Consider the following 8024-nt stretch of genomic DNA (forward strand, 5'->3'; position numbering starts at 1 on the left):
GCATCACCACCTCAGCTCCACCTCATATCCTCAGGCATTAGATTCTCATAGGAGCACCGGTCCCTGGTGCCAGAACAATTGGGGACCGCTGCTCTAGAGTACAGTGAGATTACCCTCCAGGCGTGCTTCTCTATACCTCACAGAGAGGAGGAAGGCCGACTGAAAAGAGAATCACTATCTTCCCCCCAAGACAACTGTCTCCAAAACAATCAGGACTTATCAGAAAGACAAGGAGATATAGCAGATAGGTTGAGAGGGTCATCTTAAACGTACAAGAGTCCCTGAAGAAAAGAATTCAGGGAATAGCAGAGAAGAAATAACAGAAAAAGACAGAAACTGGGAATTTTCCAGAATTGAAGATGTAAGTCCTCAAACCAAAACTGCACCGTAAATAAAGATAAATCCACAGCTCGACACTTGAACTTGCAGGGCATCAAGGATCAGGAGAAATTCTCAAAAACTATCAGAGAGAAAAGCAAATTATCCACAAAAGACTGACAATTAGGCTGACAGAAACTTCTCATGACTGATAATATGTCAGAAGATAATGGAGTGTTAGCTTCAAAATGATGGAGGGAAATAATTGCCAATCTAGAATATCACACCCGGTTAAACTAAGATGCAAAAGTAAAGCCATAATTAAGACATTTCAAACACAAAAATTGTAAAAAAAAAATAAAATAAAGTTTTACCACCCATTAGCCTCACTAAAAGACTTATTAGTAGAGACATGAACTATGCATAGACATACCACATTCATTGATAGAAAGATGCAGTATCATAAATATGACACCGTTTCTCCCCATAGCTAAAAGATCTGGAAGAATGGCTTAAAAAAACAAGGTGGGGAAACTTACCCTACCAGAGCCAGACATATTATAAAGACAGAGGAATTAAAGGACTGTGGTATGTGTTCAGAAACAAAACCAAGACAAAACAAAATAGAAATCTCAGGCATAGACCCAGGAATTCTTAATTTAAGCTTGACAAATGAATCTAAAATTCATATGTAGAACAAAAGACCAAAAATAGCTAAATACAATATAAACAAAAACAAGGTGGGAAAACTCACGCAATGTACCATGACTTATTATAAGACCATACTAATTAAGTCAATGAGGTATTTGTGAGATACAGACAAATACACCAAAATTATGGACTAAATTGTTACACACCCCCCCCAAAAGAAAAAGAAAAAAAAAAAGAAAAAGCTCTAAGCCCAATGGGACTGCACCTGGAGACAGGGCTCTTAGGAGATAATTAAGGCTGAATAGGTCAAAGGGTGGGGTCCTGATTCCACAGGATCAATGATCTTAGGAAAAGAGCGAGAGTTCACACTCTCCTTCTCTGCCGTGTGAGGACGCAGCCAGAAGGCTGCCATCTGCAAGCCAAGAGGAGAGTTCTCAACAGAACGCAGCCATGCAGACACCCTGACCTCTCGCTACCACCCTCCAGAACTGTGAAAAAATAAATTTCTATTGTTTAAGTCACCCCATCTGTGGTACTTTGTTATGGCAGCCTGAGCAGAGCAAGACAATCAACAAAATAGAATAGACAGTCCAGGAATCGATCTACACTTACATGCTAGAAATGGTGTTACATGTCACCAGGAAAAGGATTGACTACTGAATTAATGATCTGGAGCTACTGACTATTCATATGGAACAATTAAATTTGAATCTCTAACTCATAACATACACAAAGTAAATCCAAGGAGGATTAAAAACCTAAATGTAAAAAGCAAAACCTTGAAGGCTGTTGGAAGAAAATACATGAGACTATCTTTAAAACCTTAAAGTGGGGGGAAATCTCTTAAGACAGAGAAAAGCACAAACAATAAACAAGAACTTGGTAAATCTGACCCAATGAAAAATGAAAAAAACTGGTCGACGAAATGTAAAAATGCAAGCCACGGTAGTAAATATTTTCAATGTACATTACTGAAATGAAGGAGCTAGACTTTCTAAATGAACTTCTGTAAATCAATAAGAAAAAGATACCGCAAATGAAATATGAACAAAAGATATAAACAGGCCATTCTCAGAAGAATGATCATACACTTACCATTACAGATATATTTTTCGCTATTATTAATATACGTACATACATAGGAAAAGATGTTTTACTAGAATCGGGGAAATGCATGTTAAAACAATGAGATACTATTTCATACCGATCACATTAACTCAAATTTTAAAGCCCAACAACGATAAGTGTTGGTGACCCTGTGGAGAAACAGACACTGAAAACTGTTACAAGGACAGCAGGGGCCATTCCTTTTGAAAGCATTCTTCACTACCCAGGAAAGATGGAGATACGCATGCCCTTTCACCCAATTACTCTTTTCTAAACACACACTCTAAAGGAAACTCACACCGGTGTGCAAAAGGAAACATGTACAAGAATGGTTATTACAGCATTTTATATGAAAAACGAAAACAATCTAAACATCCACCAACAAAAGAATAAGTCAATTGTAATGTCATCGTACAACATAATCACCTATGGCAATGACGATGAATGAGCTAGAGCTAAGTGTCCCCACGTAGATAAATTTCCAAAATAACACAACAAACGAAAAGAGTTATAGCATAATAGGACAGTATGAAACCCTTTCCCAAAGCTTGAAAATGGAAGACAGTACCACACTAAATCTGAATACGCACACATGTAGTAGTGACGTAAAATCACGCTTGGGAAAGATAACAGTTCAGGACAGTGAGTGGGGAAGAAAAAAGGTGCAGAGGATTAGGCGGGGTGTGGAAAGGCTTCAACTGACGACGCCTTAACATCTCTTTAAAAGGGAAGCGGGTATGGAAAAACGCTAGAGCTCCATAGACGTGGGTTATGGTCACAAATGCTATGTCCGTGATCCTCTAACGCTTCTGAGAATTTACAAAGTTGGAAATACTTTATAAATTCTTGGAAAAAAAGAAAAAAAGAAATGTGATGCCTCCAAGCCACATCCTGGAGTCGGAGGCATCCTGAAACCTAAGTGTACCCTGAACACAACTTTTAACCCAATTACAGGAAAAATGGACACAGACTGAATCTACCAATCATAACTATCCACGACCTCAGCTCCACCTCCCCCTTTCACACCCTCAGGCATCAGAAGAGCAGACGAAACAGGACTTCCAGGACACAAATTGAAGGTCTGAGAAGACATCAAATAAAATTTCACAGAAAAGGAAAAGCAATCAAGGACAATACACTCAGATTCTATCTGAAGGTACGGCTGAACCTGCCCTTGTTAAATAGACTTGACATAAAAAGACACAGCAGAGCAAACATGCACAAATACTCCAGAAAGAAAGGTTAAGGAAATGTATGAAAGAAAATGCAGAGGCTAGCCTGGAAGAAAATATACTCCCGAAAGTGGATTAGCAGCTCTCACCTGGGTCCTGCTGACACTCGGATCACAAGACAAATGCCTCTGGACGGCTAGCTATTCCACCCAGGTTCCACCCAGAGATGGAATGTTTCTAGCCTTGAGGTCGATTTGCATGTTTCATTAAAAACTGGAATGATTCTTCCTTCTACACAATGTGAAAGCTGTCTCTGTACTACTATGCACTTTCAACTTTAAAAACATCGACCACAATCTAAGTTACCGAAAAAACTGCTGTTGCAATAAATAACGTGCTGCTACAAGAAATTAAGAACATGAAATCGGGGAAATAAGGGAACGTGAGATGACAAGGCGAAAGGATATTAAAGAAAGAAATGAACTGGTAGTGTTCAGGACACATCGTGATAGCCAAACCCCCGCCACAAAACTAATACACACATTAGAAATATGAGAAATGGAAGAGACCGAGCTGGAAACGTAAATAGTGACACCCAGGAATGGCTTCAGGGAATTATAGAGAGTCAGAGGTTAAATAAAAGGGGTAAGGGACCAAAATCTAGACAACGAATCCCGCGCCCCTGACATCATTTTATTCCAGCCATTCTGCTGTTGCTCAAAACAGTTTCAGCATTTTTTTTTTGCCAATTACTTCTAAAACTAGGATTTTTTTAATTGAAGAAAAGACAACGAGTTGGCTTTTTTTTTTTAATTTGATTTTTATACCTCACTCTTGATCCAAAATAATTTTATTCGGCACGGTGAGGTGCTTGGCACATAACAAATAATAATAATAGCTGTAACTTACATAGCATTATGATATGCCGGTTTGTCCTAAAGCTTTATAAAGAGGGAATCATTCGATCCTCACAAGCATCCCTATGAAATAAGGACTATTATTATCTTCGATTTCGACTGAGAGAACTGAGAAATAGAGAAAGTAAGTAACTTGCCCAAGATGACACAACAGTCAGCTGACAGAGCTGGGCTGTGAACCCAGGCTCCTGGCTCCAAAGCCCAAACTCTTATCGCTACGCAAATATTTGTCGAATGAGTGAATGGAGAATCAGTTACTCTGTTTACCCAACTTGGTCCCAAACGATCTTCTAGTTCTTGTTCTTCTACTGTTATGGAAACTAATGTTCAAATAGACAGAAAATTTCTCGTACATTTGTTTTTCAAATGAGTCTCATTATCTGATTGTCAAAACTCCTAGTTCTGGTTTTCAGCCAAAGGCCACGTTAGTTATCATGTTAGATGACTAACAGATATCAATCATCTCGGCCACCCTCCACCTTGTCCTACTCAGACCAGGCTCAGTAACCCTCACTCCGTTCGCAGGTAAAGAAAAGTCTTGTCAAAATGTTGCAGCATCACTTACAACAGCCAAGACATGGAAACAACCTAAGCATCCATCGACAGATGAGTGGACAAGGAAGATGTGGTACATATATACAGTGGAATATTACTCGGCCACAAAAAAGATAAAATATTGCCATGTGTTACAACACAATGGACCTTGAGTATATTATGCTGAGTGAAATAAATCAGATGGAAAAAAAAACAAAAATCATAATTTCACTCCTGTAGAATATAAAACAAAAAAAGTAACAAATGAACTCACAAAACAAAAACAAACTCAGAGATACAGACAACAGACTAGCAGTCGCCAGAGAGGAAGCAGGGCTGGGGGAGAGTGAATTGGGTAAAGGTCAAATGTATGGAAACGGATGGAAATTAGACTTCTGGTGGTGAGCATGCAACAGAGTATACAGATATCAAATTATAATATTGTACACCTGAAATTTATGTTATTAACCAAAGTTACCTTGATAAATTTAATTTTTTTAAAACTCCACAGAGGCCAGCTACAAAGCTTGAAGGAACCCCATCCTCAGACCAAGGGCAAAGGAGAAGACTTTGGAATTACGAGAGCTAGGAGGAGCTCTCAGCCATTCAGGGGGCTTTCCTGGGGGCAGGGAGGGACAGCAGAGGCAGGCTCAGGGTAACAAGAGGTTAAGAATCTAGGGTCACCCAGGGGCATCGATTGGGGGCTGGTACAGAAATAAGTCTGTGAGCTCCTACCTGTTGACAGTCATATTCAGGGGGACAGGGATGAAGTAGTTCAAGGTGTGTCAATTTCATCTAGCCAGCAGCATCCCAGGCAGCTGGGGAGAGAGGCTGACAATGACCAAGCAGCATTTCATAGCCACTGGAGACAGAATGCAGGACCAGGATCTAGGCCTGGCAGAAAACCAAGCAGAAATTTGATCAGAAGTCCAGTCAAATGGACAAGCATCCTGGAACACTAGTGCCTGGCTCGGAGCCCAAAGCCAAGTCAATGCCCTGAAGGAAGCATGGAGCCCCTGAACCCCTGAAACCCTTCCAGGATTGGTCCAAACTGGCCTCTGAGTCTACAGCAGGCAGAGCAGGACTGAGGAAGGACGGCTGCACTAGTGTCCACTGATAAAAGGGTGAAGTTGCCACACATGAGAGGAAGCTTGACCAGGGATGCAGAACCTCGCAAAATCATACCTTAAGGGTGGTCCTTGTTTATTCAAAGTACCTACTCAGAAACCCTACGAAAGGAAGGGTGTCTGCGTCTGGAAAAACCTTTGCAAAGATAACATCGTCAATTTGTTGAGGTGAGAGCTGAGTGAAGTATCTTTACACTCTGAGTTGCGCTTCCAGGAGCTGAATGGCTGTGGACCTCACGTTGAAACGCTCTCTGCACATATCAGAGTTTAACTCTTTTTTAACTCACTTACCAAAGGAACTATACAAGATGAACTGACTTGAGAAGGGAAAAATGAAAGGAAATAGAAAACAGGTCTTAACGGATATGCAGCCGTTCCTTAAAAGGAAGATTAGAGAGAGACAGAGACAGACAGAGATGATTGATAGATAGATGATTGATTGATAGATGATAGATAGATAGATTGATGATAAAGAATTTTACCATTCTGTGTATTATATCCCCAGAACTTATTTATAACTGGAACTTTGTACCTTTTGACCACCTACATCCATTCTGTCCACTCACTGACCGCCCTCCCCGCCCCCGCCCCACCTCTGGCAATCACCAATCTATTCTCTGTATCTATGAATTCAGTTTCGTCTTCTTAGATTGCACAGATAATCACTTATAATCACACACTATTTGTCTTTCTCTGTCTGACTTAGTTCACTAAAAGGGTGGTATCGAGTGCTCTCTCTTTGAAATAATTTGCATATTACATGTACCTGTTTAAGAAGAAACACCATAAAAGATAGGCATATACACGACTGTTTAACTTCACCGAAAGATTACCTGTAATAGTACTGGGGAAGACGGGCAGAATCGACATGCATTTACCCACCGAGGTGACTCTAGGAACTGCCTGTCAAACGCGATGTAGGGCAGTCGCTCCCTACCCCCAGCACTCCCTGGAATATGACACTTCCCCAGATCTCTATCTTCATTAAATTCTACTCCTCCGTCTCATGAAGCAAGGGCAGAAACAGTAAAAGAAGGGGACGCAGAGATGGGAGGCTATGTTAAATTTTACAAAAGGTGGCTTTTTAAAGTTTGCCATGCTAACGTAAAGAAAGAATGAAAAATAACTTCGCAACATCTGCTCCCTGCAGACTGGGAAAGGCTTTTCTATTACTGGAAGCTGTATTTATCCCCAGCAAGACAGAAACCTAAACAAAGTGAAACAGAAACAGAATTTTCAGAAAAAGTTAGATGCAATATTTAGCAAACATATTTACCACACGTATTTCACATACACACACACACACACACACACACACACACACACACACACACACTGGTACAGGTATTGCCAAAAATGCTGATTACAAAATCTTAGGGCCCCTCGCTGCATTTAGGAATGACCTACAGAGACTCCCCTCTTGGCCTCTCCACAAAGTCAAAGCCCTACTGACACTCCTGAGCGAAAAGATGTCATTTCGGCCCATTGCCTGTGGGCCCCTTCACAACCCCACACGCTTCAGGGGTCTGTATGCAGAGTGCTGAGGAGTTGGTATTTTTCAGACTGCGTTATTCATTTTAACTATGAGGTGTTTCTTCCCAAATCTTCCGTTTGCTCTGTGCCCACAGAGTAACGCGACTTCGGCCCTGGGTGGTATGAGCAGGGATAACACTTCATACATGAATACATGGTTATCAACGGCAAAAAAAAAAACACATGAAGAATCCAATTAAAACGGGGGAAGTACTTGAACAGACATTTTTCTAGAGCGCAGGTGCCAAGGGCCCATGGGTACAAGAAAAGATGCTCAACATCACTAATCATCAGGGAAATGCAAATCGGCACCACAATGGGATACCACCTCTCACCCCTGAGGCTATGATTAGAAAGACAAGATAAACTGGCAAGGATGTGAGAAGGGAGGCCCGTGCATGCCGGTGGGGTGTAATGGTGAAGCCACGAAAAACAGTAAGATTAAGACAGAACGACCACGTGACCCTGAAATCCCACCGTGGGTGTCCAACTCAAAGGCAACCGCAACATTACTCGAAGAGCTTTCCGCACTCCGAGCCCAGGCAGCTCGGTCCCCGGCAGCCAAGGTATGGAGACAACCTGAGCGTCTGTGCCCGGATGGACAGATTAAGAAATCGCAGGGCACGCACAGAATGGAATATTACTCAGCCCTTAAAAAGGGGACT

Source organism: Pteropus vampyrus, unplaced genomic scaffold (assembly GCF_000151845.1).
Source record: "Pteropus vampyrus isolate Shadow unplaced genomic scaffold, Pvam_2.0 Scaffold270, whole genome shotgun sequence".
NCBI lineage: Eukaryota > Metazoa > Chordata > Mammalia > Chiroptera > Pteropodidae > Pteropus > Pteropus vampyrus.